At 39.0% G+C, this 21,325-nt stretch overlaps 1 pseudogene; it reads left to right on the top strand.

Moving 5' to 3' along the window:
• The first annotated feature begins 373 nt into the window (after positions 1-373).
• LOC121803949 lies at positions 374-10,145 on the top strand (annotated as a pseudogene).
• Positions 10,146-21,325: the final 11,180 nt, after the last annotated feature.

The raw sequence follows: 21,325 nt of genomic DNA, 5'->3' as shown, positions 1-21,325 counted from the left end.
CCCACTTGAAGCCAAAGCCAATCTGTTGGAGAGGGACGGTCCCTCCAACAAACGCCCTCGCCCAAATCGTCCAAGTGACAAAGGAAAGGGAAAGCAGCCTACAAAGAAGTTTGAAGGCGATTGCTACAAATGTGGCAAACCGGGCCACTTTGCAAAGGACTGCCGCAGCAAGAAAAAAAAGCCGGCTGCCCACGTCGTTGAGAAGGAGTTCAAGGACTGGGATGAGAACGACCTCATTGCTGTGGTCACTGAAGAGGTTAACCTTGTTGATAACAAGGGTGGCCGGTACATCGACACCGGCGCTACTGCTCATGTCTGCTCAGATAGGAGCAAGTTTGCCTCCTACACGGCTGTTGAAGGGAGGAAAATCAACATGGGGAATCAAGCATCGTCCGAAATCCTCGGCGTTGGTAACTTGATTCTCATGATGACGTCTGGCGTCACAATCACGTTGAAGGATGTGCTGCATGTCCCAGACATCTGCAAGAACCTATTGTCAGGATCAATACTAGTTAATAAGGGGTTTAAACTTGTATTAGAGTCTGATAGATTTGCTTTGTATAAGTTTGGAAAATCCCTCGGAAAAGGTTATGTAACCGATGGGCTTTTCAAGCTTAGTGTGGCAACTCGCAGTGTTGCAAAGCCATTGGCGAATAATAATAAAGCATCTACTTCCTCTTATTTGACCGAGTCTTCAAATTTATGGCATTGTAGATTGGGACATGTAAATTCAAAAGTCATTAAAAGATTAGTGAATTTAGATTTACTAAAGGCTAATGAAGTGGATACCCAAGATAAATGTGAAATTTGTCTTGAAGCAAAAATGACTAAGTTGTCGTTTCACTCAGTTGAACGAAGCACAAAACCCCTTGAATTAATTCACACGGATGTATGTGATTTAAAGATGGTGCAAACTAGAGGTGGTAAAAAGTACTTTATCACTTTCATAGATGATTGCACAAGATATTGCTATATTTATCTTTTAAGAAGTAAAGATGAAGCAATAGAAGCGTTCAAAAATTATAAGAACGAAGTTGAGAATCAACTTGGTTGTAAAATCAAAACGATTCGAAGCGATAGAGGAGGTGAATATGTAGCCCCGTTTGAGGAGTTATGCAACGCAAGTGGTATAATTTATCAAACAACTGCTCCATATTCACCACAATCTAACGGTGTTGCAGAACGCAAAAATCGAACTCTAAAAGAGATGATGAATGCACTGCTTCTGACTTCAGGATTACCACATAACATGTGGGGGGAAGCTGTTTTGACAGCTGATAAGTCGTATTCTAAGCCTCGGTTACTGGTCAGTATGATGTGCACAATTGATTATATTTGCAAAAACAGTTGCTCAAAGCGTGCATGTTGAGTGTTCTAGTCAGTAGGGAAGCTTTGGAATAATTCAGGTGAAAAGGGCGTCAGGACGATTACGTACCGACCAGTATACATGCAAAAATGGCTCGAGATGGAGAAGAAGAATAGTTGGGACTGATCAACCACAATTAAGGGCAAAGAAGTCATCTCACCACAAGGTTTTACCCTAAAAATCAAGGGCAAGCATCCCTATAAAAAGAAGCCACTTGGAGAGAGAATAGGGATCAATTAGTTAGTTAACTCCTATGCTTAGTTAGCAATCTCTCTTCGGTAGATCACTCCTTCAGCATTATCTTTCGTGTTTCTCATTCCTCGCCACTGCCATGGTCACTTGAAGGTCGTCAAGAAGTTCCCGGAGTTCCAGACGTTCTCATCCAGTCAGCAAGATCGTAGTTAGAAGTTCCATCGCCCGGCGTGGCAAAACACTTTTATTTCACTTTCGTAGTTAAATTGCTTGTTTTTCCTTACGCTGGATCTTTGTTTGCTTTTGAATTTCACTGCCTAGAAGTACTTTGTTTGAAAATCCGAACATGTTTTATGCTATGAAGTTGTTTTCTGTTCAGTTTACTTCGCCGATCTCCTTTCCTTCTGCCTAGTTAGCTTAGATCTAGAGTTTCTAGTCGTTTTGAGTATCGAATCGTGTGTTTCCAGTTCGTAGTTTATTTCTTCGAGTTAGCATAATCTGTTTACTTGTATTTCATAGAGGTTTGTTTCGTGCAAGGTGTAGTTATGTGTTTCTTGTTTTCTTCCATGCTGATCAGTAGGCGGAATTTCAGTTTCGATGTTTGATTTTCGATTTGGAATCTTTGATTGTAGATCTGTGTTCATGAGTTATTAATCTGTGTTTTAATGGTGCTGAATCTGGTTTGTTTTCTTATTTTAGTTTGTGTTTGTTGAAGAAGGTGATGTCCATATCCAATGTTGGGGACCACTTTGCTTTTTAGATGCTTTTTGCTTTTTGTCCTTCACTTTTAGTTATACCCTGCAGACCTGTCAGCCTAGTCACCACAACTACCACTACCTTCTGACATTCTGTTTAGCCCAAAATAGAAACCCAGTACCTTTCGAATATTTTCTGTTTCACCATGTCCACGTACACAGCTGCATATCAGAATCCTCTCACACCTCCTAGCCAGTAGGATACCACCTTCAATTTCTTGCCTAGGTAGAGATTCAACCCAAGCGTGGTAGCTAACCAGACCTTTCCAGAATATCACCACAATTCCAAAAACGCATTCATCTCTGTGGGATTCGACCCCTACCTTCACTATACTACCCAGTAGAAGAGGGTTGAGGATTTATTGATACCAGGTTTAGGCTTAGCAGGGGATTGTTTCATCCTGATCAGTAGGATACACCCTTGCTTGAACGACACCTACGCAAACCTGCTCTTTCAACAGCCACCTATATCTTGAATAAGATTCATCTCAAAGGAAAAGATGTTACTCCTTATGAGCTGTGGAAGGGAAGGAAGCCATCCTACAAATACCTCAAAGTGTGGGGGTGTTTGGCAAAGGTGATGTTTCCTCCACCCAAAGAAGTTACAATCGGACCTAAAACGGTTGATTGCATCTTCATTGGATATGCACTTAACAGTAGTGCATATCGATTTGTTGTTCACAAGTCTGAAATATCGACTATCACAGTAGGAACAACAATTGAGTCGAGGAATGCTGTATTTCTCGAAAATACATTTCCTTGCAAAGACAAGGAAAAAGTCTCAACCAATTCTGAGACAAGAATTGAAGAAGCCACTAGTTCTAAACTAGTGGAAGAAGAAGCCACTAGTTCTAAATCAGCGGATGAGGAACCTGAATCGCGCAAGCGTGCAAGGCCCGATCCAAAAGATACAGTACTAAGACGTGGTAATAGAGTCAGAACACCAAAAACATTTGGTCCCGACTACATTGCTTTCATGTTGGATGAAGAACCAACATCGATAAAAGTAGCCTTTGCTGGCCCAGACGGGCTGCATTGGAGAGAAGCTGTTCAAAGCGAAATTGATTCAATTTTGCTAAACCACACTTGGGTGTTGGTAGATCTACCTGAAGGTGCGAAACCTCTAGGTTGCAAATGGGTACTTAAAAGGAAATTTAAGGCCGATGGAACAGTAGATAAGTATAAAGCCCGATTAGTAGTAAAGATTTTAAACAAAAGGAAGGGCATGACTTCTTCGATACCTATTCACCCGTAACAAGGATTACATCTATCCGAGTGCTTCTCGCTATTGCTGCATTGCACAAGCTTGAGATTCATCAAATGGATGTAAAGACCGCGTTTCTAAATGGTGAACTAGAAGATGAAATATATATGGAACAACCCGAAGGGTTTGTAGTACTTCGACAAGAGAAAAAGGTATGCAAGCTCGTAAAGTCCTTATATGGATTAAAACAAGCGCCATTGCAATGGCACTTGAAGTTTGATAATGTGATGTTATCAAATGGGTTTAAAATCAACGAGTGCGACAAATGTGTCTACATCAAGAGCACTAATAACGGCCATGTTATAGTGTGTCTATACGTTGACGATATGTTAATCTTGGGTAGCAACATTCAATGGTGAACTAGAAGATGAAATATATATGGAACAACCCGAAGGGTTTGTAGTACTTGGACAAGAGAAAAAGGTATGCAAGCTCGTAAAGTCCTTATATGGATTAAAACAAGCGCTATTGCAATGGCACTTGAAGTTTGATAATGTGATATTATCAAATGGATTTAAAATCAACGAGTGCGACAAATGTGTCTACATCAAGAGCACTAATAACGGCCATGTTATAGTGTGTCTATACGTTGACGATATGTTAATCTTGGGTAGCAACACTCAAGTAATTAACGATACAAAGGTCATGTTAAAGAGAAACTTTGACATGAAAGACATGGGTCTAGCCGATGTAATTCTTGGAATGAAGATTCTAAGAACGTCTGATGAAATCATCTTAACACAATCACATTATGTTGAGAAGATATTGAATAAATTCAAGGCCTATGATGGCGCGCCGGTTAAGACTCCAATTGAACTCGACGTTCACTTGAGCAAAAACAAAGGCGAGCCCGTTGCACAAGAAGAGTATGCACGGGTCATCGGGTACATTATGTACTTGACTAATTGCACTCAACCTGACATTGCCTGTGCCGTGAACAAGTTGAGTCGTTACACGAGCAATCCAAGCAAAGAGAATTGGAGAGCTCTTGTGAGGGTTTTGAGATATTTAAAACATACTCAAAATCTTGGGCTACACTTCTCGAGATACCCCCGGTACTTGAAGGGTACTGTGATGCGAACTGGATATCCGATAATAGAGACTCATTTTCAACAAGTGGATACGTCTTTACTATTGGGGGTGGTGCTGTATCGTGGAAATCCACAAAACAGACATGTATAGCCCGATCAACAATGGAATCGAAGTTCATTTCCTTAGATAAGGCGGGTGAGGAAGCCGAGTGGCTTAAGAACTTCCTTGAAGATATTCCATGTTGGTCTAAGCCAGTGCCACCAGTGTTGATCCACTGCGATAGCCAAGCGGCTATTGGAAGGGCAAACAATGGCTTCTATAATGGTAAGTCTCGACATGTACGTCGACGACATAATACCGTGAGACATTTGATCACAACAGGGGTGATTACTATTGACTATGTGAAGTCAATAGATAATCTAGCGGATCCGCTAACCAAAGGGTTAAACCGTGATCAAATGAATAAGTTGCTAGAGGGAATGGGTTTGAAATCCACAAACTAAAGAATTATCATAGTGGTAACCCAAACATGATGACTGGAGATCCCAAGAACTTGGTTCAAAGGGACAACTAAGCTATGAGAGTTCATGAGAAACACTCAACTATATCTATTCCCTAGAGAGCAATAGAGTGTTGGAGAACTTGCCTAGTGGTAAAGGCTAAGTCTATGACTTTTAATGGTTCTTAAAGATCTCAAATAGATGGAGTTCTCAAATAGACCAAATATGGCAAGGTACTTGACTAAGAATCACCTATGTAAGTGCGAAGTGTGGTCGCTTCACAAAACACACTTATGAATCCAAAGTGGTGTCCAAGACCGCAATGGACACAAAATGTGAGAACGAATGAGGTTGAGGTGTTTAAGCGTTAACACCATTGTCTCGGTGCACGCCGTGGGGTGCTCCCCAAAAGGCCTCATACTAATGGAGTTGGGGTAACTCATTTATATGCTTGCAACTATTGTTCATTCTCCAATGTGGGATATTGTTTGCCCTCGCAGTTATAAATAGTGAGATTCTGATACGAACCTCTATTATTATTATTTAGTTTAGATATTATAGGGATTTAGCATATCTTTTTCTATATCTTTGTTTTCTTGTTCATTAAGTCAGTAGCATTATAAATAGGATAGACTGTTATCTTTTTTACTCATTCAACCAATTAATGAAATCAGTATTTCGCCCAACTTGGCTTGAATCACAAAATTCTATTTTTCTATCGCTGCCGACGAGAACCTATCTCGCGCCCAGCACCCCCTCTGCCGGACGTCTTCGCCGACCCAAACCTCTTGGGCGCTCGACGACTACGGTCTCTGTTTCTTGATTTTGTGTGGAATTCGACGTTAAGGATTTAGGTCCTTAACAACTGGTGATTTTGTGTGGAATTCGAACCGAAGCTACACCGCTGCCCGACGGAAAACATTCCGCGCACAGCAACTGCTTTGGTTGTCGAGTCCCTCCTGTCCGCCGAGCTCTAGCCGCAGGACAACACTACTTCTGCAACGCCGACGGGAAGGATTCCCGCGTGCCGCGTCGAAGTCAGACGATCATCATCCACCACAGCCACGCCTCAGTCCGTCAACATGTCATACGACTACGCCGGCTATCGTCGTCGTCAATACGACTTCCCTCAGGCCACACAGCCATTCCGTCCCTACCAGCCGGCCCAACCTCGCCGTGTAACCAGTTGGGACCCTCCGAGCAGCCGGGTGGAAGTAATCCGTCCGCCGTCGTGGCCTGATCCAGAATCACCCTACGTCTCACACCACTTGGATCCACCTGATCGTCGCCCACGGCCGAGATACCAGCCCATCGGGTACCTCGATCGCGCGCAAGACGCATGGCCCCGACACCGCGGTGGCTACGTCGAGAGGGGTTGCCACCTATCTGATCGCGGAGATCATCATACCCAATTAGGGTTTGATCGCTACCCGCCAACCGCAACGCAGCGGCACCGCCCAACATGCTGGGACCCACCGGCTCAAAAGTAGGACCGCGGCTACCCGACTGTTGACCGGCCCCGACGCTCGGAGACGTGCTGGGACCGACCTCACCCTCGGGAGGAGGTGAGAGCGCGAGTCCAGCCCGCCTCCCACCAGCCCCGCTACTCCACTGAAAAGCCAACGCGGGACCTGTACAGTCAGCCCGCGCATGTGACCAGTCAAACTCCAGAGCAGCCACGCCTGCCACTAATACGGGTCTCCCAAGAGGAGAAGTCAGAACGGTCCAGGTTGGGTCTCTGCTGGCACTGTCCCGAGAAATGGGTGAGGGGACATGTGTGTAAACAACGCATTCTATGTTATGCGGATGATGGGGAGGAGTTTGAGGAGAACATTCAAGATGAGAATTTAGCCGAAGAGAAAACTGATAATACTCCCACGATAGTATTCAGTGATGATGTTCCCAATGACGTTACCGATGTTCACAATGATGGCGCTCCTCTTGATGTTCCAAACAACGAGTCCCCTGGAGAGTTCGTCAAGAACAAAGGGATTGTCAAGAACGACAATGAGTCACCGCAAGTGCTCGTTGGGGTATATGATGAGAAGATTGGTGAAAAGGAGGAGACATTGCTAGAAGATAAAGAGGAGGATGGTTCTATTGGTGATTACACTGTTTTCCACGAAAGTGCTTGTGTCTATAAGGATTTGAATGTTGGTGATGTTACAAGTCTGAATCAACGATCAACATCGCTCGACGCCGATCCAAGGTTGATTCCTCTGCGAAATAACACGCCGTGTTTGAGCATTCATGACTGTGTGGCAGAACTTTTCATTTTAGCGTTGAATTTGGACGACCACATTAGTCTACCTTTGTTGATTTTTTATGGAAGTGAAGAAGGGAGATGTTCATCTGTTCGGTGTGTGTTTGATCCAGGAGGAGTTACCTCGCCGAAGCTTCTGCTTTCAACTCTCCTTTTTGCTTCGTGGTTCCCACCTTGAGGAAAAGGTGGATTTTAACCGTGAGGGAGTTGATACGAACCTCTATTATTATTATTTAGTTTAGATATTATAGGGATTTAGCATATCTTTTTCTATATCTTTGTTTTCTTGTTCATTAAGTCAGTAGCATTATAAATAGGATAGACTGTTATCTTTTTTACTCATTCAACCAATTAATGAAATCAGTATTTCGCTCAACTTGGCTTGAATCACAAAATTCTATTTCTCTATCGCTGCCGACAAGAACCTCTCTCGCGCCCAGCACCCCCTCTGCCGGACGTCTTCGCCGACCCAAACCTCTTGGGCGCTCGACGACTACGGTCTTTGTTTCTTGATTTTGTGTGGAATTTGACGTTAAGGATTTAAGTCCTTAACAGATTCTTAGGAGATAGAAATCGTTTTTTGGGTAGATCAGTTTTGGGACGGCAGTAGCCGTAGGCCTTTGCGGAATATTTATATTTCTGTTCTTGTTCTCTTTCTCTTCAATAAAAATGTGCCGAGAGTTATTTCCTATTTCAGTTTGGCAAGTCATTTGAGTGAGTTATTTTACAAAGCACCTCTCGTGCTTATCTAAATTTTTGAGGGTTTGCCTTTACTCCTATCACACTATCTTCAGGATACAAGGAAGGATGGATGTTGAATGTGCATGCAATCGACACTCGTGGAACTGAGGATAAGATGGGGTGTGCAGAGTGCAGATGTGGTTTGTACAATGTAACGAGAGACGAAAGCGCAGTGGCTTGACCCTCGGGTTACAAAGGCGGCGTACTATGTTGTCCCGATCAGAGCAGATGCAGACTCAAACAAGGGTTCCATGGTGACAAGAGAAGCATATATTTGAGGTATACCGTGAGATATATGGATTGGGATTCATCTTCCATCATACCCCTCAAGATTTACATTCTTGATGTCACTGATGTTTGGACAAAGGCTGATCAGTCCAAAGGAATCCAAGATTCACACCATTGTGCGGTAATGATCTTGAATTTGAATATTAATGGTTTGATTCATGCATGATTTTGAATACCACTATTCTAATCTACAGGTTGAATATGATATTGAATCTTGTGATATCAAAAATGACAAAAATGGTTGTATTGTTTCAAGAAGTGTAATTGTTAGTTTGCCAAGTGGTGGAGATGTGATCTATGGGGTTGGCCACCAACATACAGGGGCAACAGGCACAACCTTATATGGAGAGGTAATTTCACATTGCATTCTATGTCTTGATGCATCTTACATTATATAAATAAAATACTTCATATAATGAAAGTATATATCATTTGGAAAAACTAGACAACCCTTGCTTTCACTTTTCAAAGTTGGGCTTGGGTTCCTAAGCTGAATTTCCTTTGATTTTTACACTTCCATATGACATACCCCTATGTCCAACAATAGAAATTGTCATTTGACTCGACATAGATTTTAAAAAATATAAAAAGAATGGATGGAAAAAGTTAGTAAATATAATTCTTACTTTTTTGTACTCCCTTCGTCTCATAAAATAGACATTTTTAGTTCGTCCCATAAAAACGACCCACTTCTAATTTTTATCACTCCCCCCGTCACCCATTATGTGTTCCAGTTTTTCATTTTGGTCTGTCTTTTATAAATTGTCTCACTTCACTTTTACTACTTTTGATAATGGACCCCACATTCAATTCCAGTCACATTTTATTTTAAAATTAATATACGAAAGTAGGACTCACGTACCACTAACTTTTTTAACTCACTTTCTTTTACAATTCTTAAAAAAGTACAGTACTATTTTGGTCATAAACATAAGACCGAAATACGAAGTTGGTCCAAAACATTCATGTTTTGAAAATCGAGTCCTAAACAAATGAAATCATCGTCGAATATGTCACTTTTTGACGGTTCCGTAAAAACTAACAGTCAACGGATGATTAGTGAAATTTAATCCATGATTAATTAAAATAAAATAAAATAGAAAATTAAAAAAATAGAGAGAGAGATGGGATAGGATAGAAAAAGAGAGATAAAATGAATTTTTTATTTTTTATTTCTTATTTTATTTTATTTTAATTAATCATGAATTAATATTCTAATTTAGTCAAAATTTAACTAATCTTCCGTCGACAGTAAGTTTTTTACGGAATCGTAAAAAAAGGACCAATCTGGCGACGATTTCATTTATTTAGGACTCGATTTTCCAAAAGTGAATGTTCTTGACCAACTTCGTATTTCGTTCATATAAAGACCAAATAGTACTTTACTCTTCTTAAAACCCGTAACCGGCCAAAGTAGGACACATTTAGTGCATCTAAACACAACCACATGATTTTATTTGAAATGATGTTTTTGGAATTGAATGAAAAGGGAGGAAGAGTGGTGTGCTCATCCAAGCCTATATATGGAGAAGGAAATGAAGTTGGAAATGAGAGTGGTTATATTGTTGGAATGACCACATGTTACCCCTCACCTTCTCAACCGATCAGGATTTATGAAGGAGAGAAACTCACTCTTGTATCCAACTACAGCAGTCTTCAAACACATACTGGAGTTATGACTCTGTTTTATCTTCTACTTGATGACTCATCACCCCAATCTTCCCCTTCTTCTTCTACTTCATAAAAGAAACCAAACTTTCAATTATGTTTAATTTATAATTTTCAAGCAATTCGAAGGCACATTTGGATCAATATCTAATTTCTTTAGAGATGTGTACATTGGCTAATAAATATTTCGCAAATTAATTATAGGCACTGAAAATGACGACCGTGCCTAAATTCATTTGGCCAGTTGCCCTCTTGGGAGTTGTCCTTGTTCTTGTTGTATCCAAGGGCAAAACTAGAAGAACAGATGGTTATGAATCTATGCCATGAGCTTAGATATCTTTTATGCAATGTCTTTGTTTTATGTTCATTTTTGCACCGATAATTACATATTTTTGTTTAGTTTTCTTCCAATTTGAATCTTGACTCGTCAAAGTGTTATGTAATCTTATACTACAACACTCTTCCATTGTAGTATGTTTTGTATGTGTGGCTCAAGTAAGACCTTTTACTATTCTTGAAGGTATAAAATTATTAATTACATACTAGTACTAAAATTTAAATCTAATTTAACACTTTTAATACAACAATCTCTCAAAAATAAATTACGAGGCCCAATATTTTGAAGTGAAATAATTAATGCTAAGGCCCACCACTTAAAGTCTTCTTCGCCAATGCTTTATCTCTCTATTTCTGAAAATCTCACATAGCAGTCGAGAAAACATCTGGGCGAACAGCGGACAACAGCGTGGGGTTACTGAGTCCCAAGCCCCTGCTGGAGAGGCGGCTTGGCCTGAGCTAGGCCAGTCCCTGCCCACACGCATGCGCTACTCTCCATGGTCAAGTAATCTAATCTTCTCAATCAGGTTCTCCTTGTAGTAAATAAATCATATTGTCACGTGATAATCATGTGTTAACATTGATCTAAAAAAATGTTATTTTGGATATAAATTTCATTTTATGCATTAGTTTAACCCAACCTGACAATTAAAGGGGCTAATTCCTTATATTGGCCCCACAAGCTCGGGTCAACCCACCCATTTAATGTATCAGTTTGAAAATAGGGAGCAAGAACATCGGAGGCAATACATGGGGAAGGGAGTGAAGCTGAAAATGAGGCCATGGGAATGTCTACCAACAATGGCGGATCCAGGAATAAAAATTCATGGGGTCGAATGAGAAAATAAATATAATAATATTTAAATATATGTGTTTAATAAAATTATATTACAACTGAAATATATCCATCTTATGTTAACCGTGATATCTGACAGTATATAATATTAATATCAAAACTATCAATAGAAACTATCCCACAATTTTCTAGTCATTGTGGTTCTTATTCAACATTAGCTAAAACAACTAACAGAAACTCGAGATCTTTTTGAGAAAATTTAATCCATTAATATAGAAAGGAAGGTAATTAAATTTAATAATGAAAAATAATATACTGATCATATTTATTAAAATTAGGGCAAAAATATAATTTTTATCACCAAATAAAAATGAAAAAATGATAAAACTTGATTAAAGAGGTAAAACCAAATTTCAAAATAATAATAATATATAAAAACTAAATTGGTTTATCGTTATGTTTGGTTTTTCAAAATCAAATCACCCCAAATAAAAAGTGGAACCAAATTTCAAAAACTAATACTTTACTTGAGAATCTAAAAACATGTTATCATGATATGACCAAATTATTACTCCATATTTTATAGATGATCACATAAAATATAGGCTTATAGGAGTATAACTTTTTCTAATTTGTCAACATTAAATAATATACATATAAAATCGATAGCCCTTTTAGTGTTTCCCGTAGCATTACATTACATAAGATATTCAATAAAAAATAATTTGACCGATCTGTTTTTTTTATATAATTTACCATTTTTGACTTATCTGTCTTTATTTTTTAATGGAAAATATAGAGTAAATTATCAAGCATAGTCTAATTATTCAATAGTCAAGGGAGTAATTAATAGTACAAGGCCCAAGCCCAACTGAAGTCTTTCTTCCCCAATTATCCATCTCTGATTTTCATAGCTTCACCGCAGACACGGCGGCGACAACCATGAGCCATCGTGCGGTGACTGGGTCAAGCACCGAATCAAGGGCAGACTTCCAGAGACCGTGGGGTCGGGGACCGTTGGGAGTATTTTTCTGGCTGTTCTCCGGGGACAGCTGTGGGGTCGGCCGACCCCACCTCTCTTCGCCGCTGTCTACCAATCAAGATTTAAGCGTGAGAGATATGGGGAAGCAAACCATATTCCACATCGGAGAATAATTAAGAGTAGCAAGCAGGGGCGGAAGGAGGGTGGGGCGGGGGCCATGGTCTCCCCCACCAATTCTTAAAAAAACCTAGGGCATATTTTAGTAATTTCACATTAATAATAATTTATAATATATATATAATATTAAAGATAGTTTTCAACAAAATTTATATGAATCGTTTCTCCTTATTTAGCTTTCTCCTCCTTCTGTCGTTCTGCGCCGTAAGTCTGTAATCTAAAATTCTTTATTTGATGCGTATATGTTAATAGTTTTATACTATTTGACTTGTGGGTGCTGAGTTCCAATGTTATTTACTACTCCCTTTACCGATGTCTCACATTCTTTTTTAGTTTGTGTCACTAAAAATGTCACATTTCCATTTTGGATAAAGATTTCTCTCACATTAATATAAATATTATATTTTCTCTCCATTTAATTCACAAAATAAAACCTTTAAAAATCTAGTGGCGTCCCACAAGTGTGACATCTTTTGTGGGACGGATGGAGTATTAATTATTGTTTGTAACGACAATTTTTTAGATTTGAGCAGATTGTATATTTTGGTTACTCTTTATTCTTTTAGTTGTGAAGTATAAGATGAACTTTATCTTTTTTTGTGTATGATTTATATTTAGCTAATCTTAGTACAGAAAATATCAAATATTTTGTAAACTTAATCAGTTTTGACTATTTTGTATCGTTATTTCAAGAAACTTTCTTTTTTTGATTCTTCGTCAGCTGAACCTCCACTTCTTCAACCTCGAGAATTATCGAATGAAAATAAAAATAATGTTGATTTAGAGAATCTCCCAAATGATCCAGGAGAACGACTTGATATAATGAGTTATCCACCAAATTTAATAGAACAAGTTTGTAGAGCTTACTTACTTAAATGTCCGTGTCAACCACGTAATCATGAATTTCGTCCTACAGTAGATGGAAACCGAAAATGTAAATTTGTCTCATATTGGTTTGATGAATTTAAGGATTGGTTGGAGTATAGTACTACGAACGAAGCAACATTTTGCTTATATTGCTATCTTTTTTCAAGACTCCACAGAAATGGGCAAGATGCTTTTGTATCTGGGGAATTTACAGTCTGACACAAGAAAGAAAGATTAAGTGATCATGTTGGAAATCATAAAAGTGCTCATAACAGATGTAGATTATCATGTGAGGATTTGATGAATCAAGCCCAACACATTGAGGTCTCTTTAGTAAAACAGTCAACATAATCTATGCTTGATTACCGCCTACGATTAAATGCAACGATTGTTTCTCTTCGTTGTCTTATAATGAAGGATTGTCTTTTCACGATCATGATGAGTCAGAATAATCATTCAATCAAGATAATTTTCTTGAGTTATTGAAAGTTATTTCTTATTGCAGTGAAGAGATAGCTAGTGTTGTGCTAAAAAATGCTCCAGATAATCTCAAACTTACATCACCATATATACAAAAAGATATTATATATGCATTTGTTGTTGAGACAACAAAAGCCATTGTACATGATATGAGAAATGAATTTTTCTCCATATTGATCGATGAGTGTCAAGATGTATATGTCAAAGAGCAAATGGGTGTTGTGGTACGATATGTGGACAAGAATGGATGTGTTATAGAACATTTTCTTGGTCTTGTGCATGTTAGTGTTACAACCGGAACCTCACTTGAAAATTCACTTGATTATTTGTTATCTACGTATAATTTAAGTATATCTAGTTTGACAGGAGAGTTCAATCGGTTGAAAGTTTGATACTCAAGAGAAATTCCAGTGCTTATTATGTACTCCCTCCGTCCCAAGGAAGATGATCCCTTCCTTGGGCGGCACGTAATTTTATGTATCTTTATTTTTTGTGTTAGTTGGAGAGAGTAAAGTAAGAGAGAGGGAATAAAGTAGAGATAAAGATGTTTCCATTTTTAGTAATGGGTCATCTTGGTTGAGACAAACTAAAAAGCAAAATTGAGTCATTTTCAGTGGGATGGAGGGAGTACATTGCTTTGATCATCAGCTTCAGCTCACGATTGTTGTTGTTGCTAAAAAACATAAAACCGTCGGGTCCTTTTATAATTTTCTCTCTCGCTTGTGTAATATTGTTGGAGGTCCTTGTAAGAGCAGAGATATACTTCGGGAGAAAGAGAGAATATTATTAAAGAATTGCAAGTTATGAAATAAGCACGAGGAGAGGACTAAACCAAGAAATGTCATTGAAGCGACCTAGAGATACTCGTTGGAGTTCACATTATGGTACTCTTGTCAATTTGATACATTTATATTCGTCTATTGTTCATGTTCTTGAGTATGTTAAGGAGAATGGTCATGAAAATTCATAAAGGGCTGAAGCTGATGATGTGTTAGAAATTATAAATGGTTTTGAGTTTGTCATTGTGTTACGTCTTATGAAGCAAATCTTGGGAATCACTCATGATTACATGAACTCTCTCTCAAGTGCTACAAAAGAAAGATCAAGACATTGTTAATGCAATGAATCTTGTCAAGGTAGCAAAATCACGTCAGAAAATAAGGAGGGAAAAAGATTGGGAAGCATTGCTTACTGATGTTTTTAGGTTTTGTAGCAAATATGAGCTGGTTATGCTTGACATGGAGGATGCGTTTGTAGCTCGAAAAAAGGAAGACATAGAGCTGAGAATATGAAGAATCTCCACTATTATCGAGTTGAGCTCTTTTGTTCTGTTATTGACTTGCAAGCTCTAGAGTTGAATCATCGTTTTGATGAAGTCAACGCAGATTTAGTTTTATGCATGTCATGTTTTAATCCTAGGGATTTATTTTCTGCATTTGATTTGGAGAAGCTGCTTCGTCTTGCATGATATTATCCTTCTGAATTTTATGAAGTTGCTTTGTATGAGCTTGAAAGTCAACTTGAGAACTTTATTTTCGATGTGCGCATAGATGAAAAGTTTACACAAATATCATGAATCGGTGGTCTTACTCAAAAGATGGTTTCTACAAGGAAACATGAAGTTTTTCCAATGGTTTATTTATTAGTTAAGTTGTCATTGATCTTACCAGTTGTCACTGCATCAGTAGAAAGAGCCTTTTTTAGCAATGAAGATCATCAAGACTTCTCTACGTAATAGCATGGAAACCAACTATTGAATGATTGATTAGTTCCTTATATCGAAAATGATTTTAACTTTTATATTTGGAACCTTGTAATTAAATTTATGTAATTTTTTTTTAAGTTTAATTTTGGACCCTCCATGATTAAATTGATGGCTCTGCCACGGGTTGCAAGCATATAATTGGGTTATCACAACTCCATTAGTATGACACCTTTTAGGGATTACCCTAAGAGTAAAATCGTGAGGGTTTTACCCAAGGCGGATAATATTATACTAATATGGAGTTCGGATATGCACGGTCAAACCCTAACAAGAGACAATCCCTCACGTCAATTACAATATCAATAGCATTGAAAGGCATACCAGAGTCATGGCCTTGTTACTTATCAGTAATCATCCAAACCTCTTCCAACTCTACTCTAGGGAGTTTTTTATCTTCTTATATTCACTTGATTACTTATATTTTTAATGATACTTGTAAGTTAGTCAAATTTATTTTCTGATTTTGCACTCAATTTGCTTAATATGAGCTTCCAGAAAGTACTAATTTTACTGTTGATCTAAAATGCATATTAATAAACTTATACTATTTCCGTCACTAGAAGATCTGGGATATAATTTTGGAAGGGCGTAGAAGTGAACGAACGAGGCAAGAATAAAGCTTATTTTTTACTTTAAAATGAGTTGAAAAAGTTTCTAAACGACGTCATTTGACATCCTCTTTTCTAAAACAACATTTTCTGATCGAGGTGGCGGTCGTAGCATTTTTCGCCAACCTTTAGAAAAAAATTAGATCTTCATGTGGATCTAGGGCGACTATTTGTATTGGTTTTAACATGTTTTATAAAAAAATTGAAAGAATTTTGTTTAGCTCCAAATTGAGATTAATATTACTAAGTTTGTACTCCCCTCTGTCCTAAAAAAAAGAACATTTGGGACGGCCCGGAAATTAATGTATAATTGGTAAAGTATGAAAAATAAAGAGAAGGGTAATTAAATGACGTAGTAGATAGTGAGACCCACATTATTGTTTTGTGTTCAATGGCAGTAAGGATCACCTATGACAATTCCTAATACATCACCTACTACACACTATGTATTAGGAATTGTCATAGGTGATCCTTAGGGGTTTAATGGTGAGTCCTAATGGTAAAAGTTGTAAGCATATTGATGTATAACATTCCATAAATGAAAATGTGATTTTTTATGCGACGAACGAAAATGAAAGTGTTCTTATTTTTATGGGACGGAGGTATATCATTACCTAATGAAAAGTGGATTAAACTAGATCTTATATGATTATTTTCCTATATTCTGTCACACATAATAAGTATAATATGATGTAGTAAATACATTATAGTATTGACTTAAGGGTTGTGATCAATTTTTTAACTAATTAGTAATCTCTAAGATTAATTTTTAGCTATTAAATTAGGAAATCTAGTAATTGAAATAATGCCCCTTTATATTATATTTTAAACTTAAATTATTAGTAAATAAACTTAATGGGTGTTAATGTCGTTCTTATATATGTTAGTTAAAAGTAACTATTTTCTCTTTCTTCAAAATCATCTCAAAACTTTAAATTTATGAAACTCTTCGATTTAAATTAATTTATTTTTGCAAAAAATATATCAAATTAAAGGTAATTTTATAAGGATTCTAACAAGATCCCAATTGCATATGTTCTGTCAACGTTCAGATGATGAAATTTGATAATTTTTATTTCAGTTTTTGTATATCAACAAATGCATAAAAAAAATTTCAATATAGTGCATGCAAAATATCAATAAAACTGTATTGATATTTTCTTGTACATGTGTTGAAATTCTCATGTTATTGTGTTAGTATTTGTAATACACAATGTTGATATCAAAAAAATCACGAAAATTATGCTATTATAACAGAATGACGATCTTACCCCTTTGTTGATTTTTTGTCTACTATTTATTGAAATTCGTGAGGTTTAATCTCATCACCTCATCACAAAATCTAAAGGTATAAATTTAGTCTTAGTTTTATATTATGATGCTATAAGCCATGTAAAAGGATCCATTGATTTAATATATAGAGTATTTAATCATTGAATTATTATATTATGACTACAATTCCAATATTTGACCAAATTAATTTAATAAGGATGTCACTATCCAATCATAAATAAATATATAAATAGATTTATCATACAAATATATATATATTAATGTAAATAATTATGTATTTTAGGATAAACAAAACAATAATGTCAATAAAACTGATTTTTAATTAATAAATATAATTACAAAAACAATATAAGTAAGGTAGTAAAAAGTTAGATCTTATAAAGTATTTTAAATATTTCAAATATTCACTTTGGTACGCAAAAATATTGAGATGAAATACGGATCACCAAAATTAAGTATTCTAAGACAAGTAAATATATAAAATACATTAAAATTTTATTTTAACTAAAAAATAAAAATAAAAAAGCAATATAAGTAAAGTTGAAAAAATAAAGATTTCATAAATTAATTTTAAAATTCATTTTACTAGGCACGAGATAAGATGTAATATGATTTAACAAAAAAAATTGTCCTTATTAAGATTAAACCAAGGACCTTTGCTAACTAAATCACTATGTTACTAATCATATATGACATGCATTGAAAACAAAATATTTTTACTCTTCCGGGAGGGAGCGGATCATGGTATTTTCCATACGACTCTAAGGTCATCCGCAACGTTGTCTATTATCCGTCTTTTAACCGTCTCATCTCTTAACTATTCATGGGCCCCACTATACTTTTCACTCCATCTCTTAACTAAGAGACAGCACCTGCAACCCTCCATCTCTTATCCGTCTATTAACCATCTCATCCCTTAACTATGCATTCAATTTCATTTTTTTATTTTTATTTCCAACAAATTCAATTAATAAAAACACACTTCATTAAATAAAATAAAATTACAACTTAAAATCCTAAAAAAATACATAATTAAATTCATGGCAAAATAAATAAAAAAAGACATAATTTAAAATACAAATTTATAGAAATTATAAAAACTACTCAGCCGGCGAATCATCCCCCGAAAGCGGTGGCGGTGCACCGAATGGAGGCGGAATACCAAGTTGTCCCGCTAGATACACAATGCCGGCATGATGGGCTTGATATTGGGCGGGCGTCATCCGGGAAGTGTCCGTCATCGTGGCGGTGAAGTACATGGACATTAGGGAGGAGGGCGGCCCTTGGGAACCAGCCTGGCTTGATTCGTCCCGGCCCCTCCTCGCTCTAGCCACCTTCGCCGCCGTGGTCCCTTGCGGCCGACGGCGCACACAGGAGGAACCCCCCTGCATCGTCTGCCGTACCCTCAACCTCCCGCGAGGCAACCTTTTTTGCGGCGCTGCCTGAATCGCCCCCACTAGACGAGTATTGGCCACCCGCCGTGTGTTTCGAGGTCGAGCCCGTGCTGGACTGGACACCGCCGGCCCACCTTTCGACGTCTTTGAAGGCCTCACAAACATCGACATGTTTGAATTCTTTGTCGTTGTCGTCGAAATAGACTCGCAAAGCCGATCTCAGAATGTTGGCTCCAGTGGCTCCGCTTTGGTAATGAGCCGCTTCATTTTTATAGATGCCGCAGAATTTTTTGACCTCTCTGTCGACTCGGTCAAAATGACTTCGGAGCATCTTCAATGTGCGGCGGCAGGACCCCTTCGGCTTAATATCGTTGTAGGTCTCGGTGACCTTTTCCCAAAAGCACTTCTGGGATTGTTGATTCCCGACGATGGGATCGTACGAGACGCTGATCCAGGCGTTGTACAGAGCCATCGTGTCCTTGCGGCTGTACGGATGACGGCCTACATCCTCCTCCTCCTCGGCCGCCTCCTCCTCTTCCTCCACGGCGTCGAATGCCCTGGAGCTTCCACCGCCTCGTCCTCATTCCGGATTGGGTTCATCTGGATAATCCTCCATAATTTTGGATAATCACTGTGAATACCTCAGGGTGGAGGGACGAGCGTATGCATCCACATCAAAAATGGGGTGGTTGGTACCCCGCCGGCGTCGACGAGCCTTGGGTGCCCGACGTCGACGAACCGGAACCACCCAAGACATTGTACATGCCCCCCCAGTCGCCAAACGCGTTGATGTCAAACCCGCCGGAGCCGCCAGAGTTTCCGTCGCTGGACATTTTGTGATGAAAATTGGAGAGGTTAGATGAAAATTGGAGAGGAAATGGAGATGATTTGAGAAGAATAGATGTGTGTTTGTGTGTATAATGAGGATGAAATAGGAGTAAATAAAATAAAAAAAATAAAAAAACGGTCGAAAACGGTAACATTACCGTTTGAATTTTTAATTTTTTTTATTAAATTCGAATTTCAAAAAAAATGATTTATTGCGTCAGCGTGACGAAGCCCACTCGCGGGCCGGCGAGTGGGCGTCACGCCTAGCGCCAGCGCGCGCCGCGTCGCGCGGGCGCGTGGCGAGCCGGCGCGCCAGCCGTCTCGGTGGGACGGGCGTCTCGGCGAGACCGGGACGAGACGGGACGCTGCAACGCGTCTTGCTGCCGTCTCGTCTCAGAGGGACGAGATATGAGACACCCGCGCGACGCGTTGCGGGTGCTCTAACAAATAGTTTCTCCAGAAAGTCTGATAGGGTCAGTCACTCCCTAATTCACCATTGTATTCACTGTTTTGACTTATACTTGTACTTCCTACGTCCCAACTAAGTATGTCGTATTTTTTTTAGGATGTCCTAACTAAGTTGAGTCATTTTCTTTTTTGACAAAAAATAGAAAATTCAATCATTGTTACTTTATTCCATCACGTACTTTATCCCTCTCTCCTACTTTTCAACAATTTCTTAATCTCCGTGCCCAAAAATTTTGACTCTACTTAGTTAGGACGGAGAGAGAGTATATGTTTATTTTCATTTACATCTTTATTCATATTGGTACAATATTTATGAAAAAAATACAGTACTATACTACTATAGATACATCGTTCATGGTTGAATTACTTAGAGCATCCACAATGGCGCCCGTCCCGGCGGACGTCCGACCGGCGTGTCGGAGTTCCGCGCGGGACGTCTGCCATTGCGCAGCGGTGACGCGGATACGGCGTCCGCTGTGGACACCGGAGTTCCGGGCCGTTCCCGGGACGTCCGTCGCGACGTCCTTGCGGACGTCCGCCATTGCGTTGACCCCACGGACGTACGCGCGGACGTCCCGATTATTTTATATTTTTTTTCGAGAATTCTATAATTACGGCTCGTTGAACTTCATTTCATTCGCACCCCTTGTATTAACGAGTATCTCTCTCTCTACGTTTCTTTTATATATCCAGAATGGGTAGTAGTGGTAGCGGTGCGGGTGGTAGTGGTGGGGGGTATGATAACATAATGAGGCGAATTCATGCACGTGTGCGGGATGCAGCGGAGAGGGAGATACAGGCGGCCTTGGCGATGGCGGTACCTCGACCCATCCATCGTCGATCTATAATACCCCGGGACCACCTCGCTGTACACCGTCGGTTGTACGAGGATTACTTCGCTCCGGAGCCACGATTTGGGGAGAACATGTTCCGGCGACATTTTAGGATGCATCGTCCGCTCTTTCTGCGTATCGTGAGCGCTTTAGAGCGTCGATACGGGTATTTCAGGGTGCGGGAGGATGCGGCTGGTAAACCCGGCCACACTCCGATTCAGAAGTGCACTGCCGCCATCAGGCAGCTGGCATACGGAGGTGCGGCTGACATGTTCAATGAGTACCTCCACATCGGCGAGACGATTGCCCGCGATTGCCTAAAGTATTTTTGTTAGGGCGTTAGGGAGATATTCGGGGATAGGTATCTTCGGAAGCCTACCCCCGAAGATTGTCAGGCTCTGCTGAATATGCACGGGACTCAGCACGGGT

Source organism: Salvia splendens, chromosome 5 (genome assembly GCF_004379255.2).
Source record: "Salvia splendens isolate huo1 chromosome 5, SspV2, whole genome shotgun sequence".
NCBI classification, from domain to species: domain Eukaryota; kingdom Viridiplantae; phylum Streptophyta; class Magnoliopsida; order Lamiales; family Lamiaceae; genus Salvia; species Salvia splendens.
Note: the sequence above shows the minus strand (reverse complement) of the source record. Positions and strands in the feature narration are given on the sequence as shown.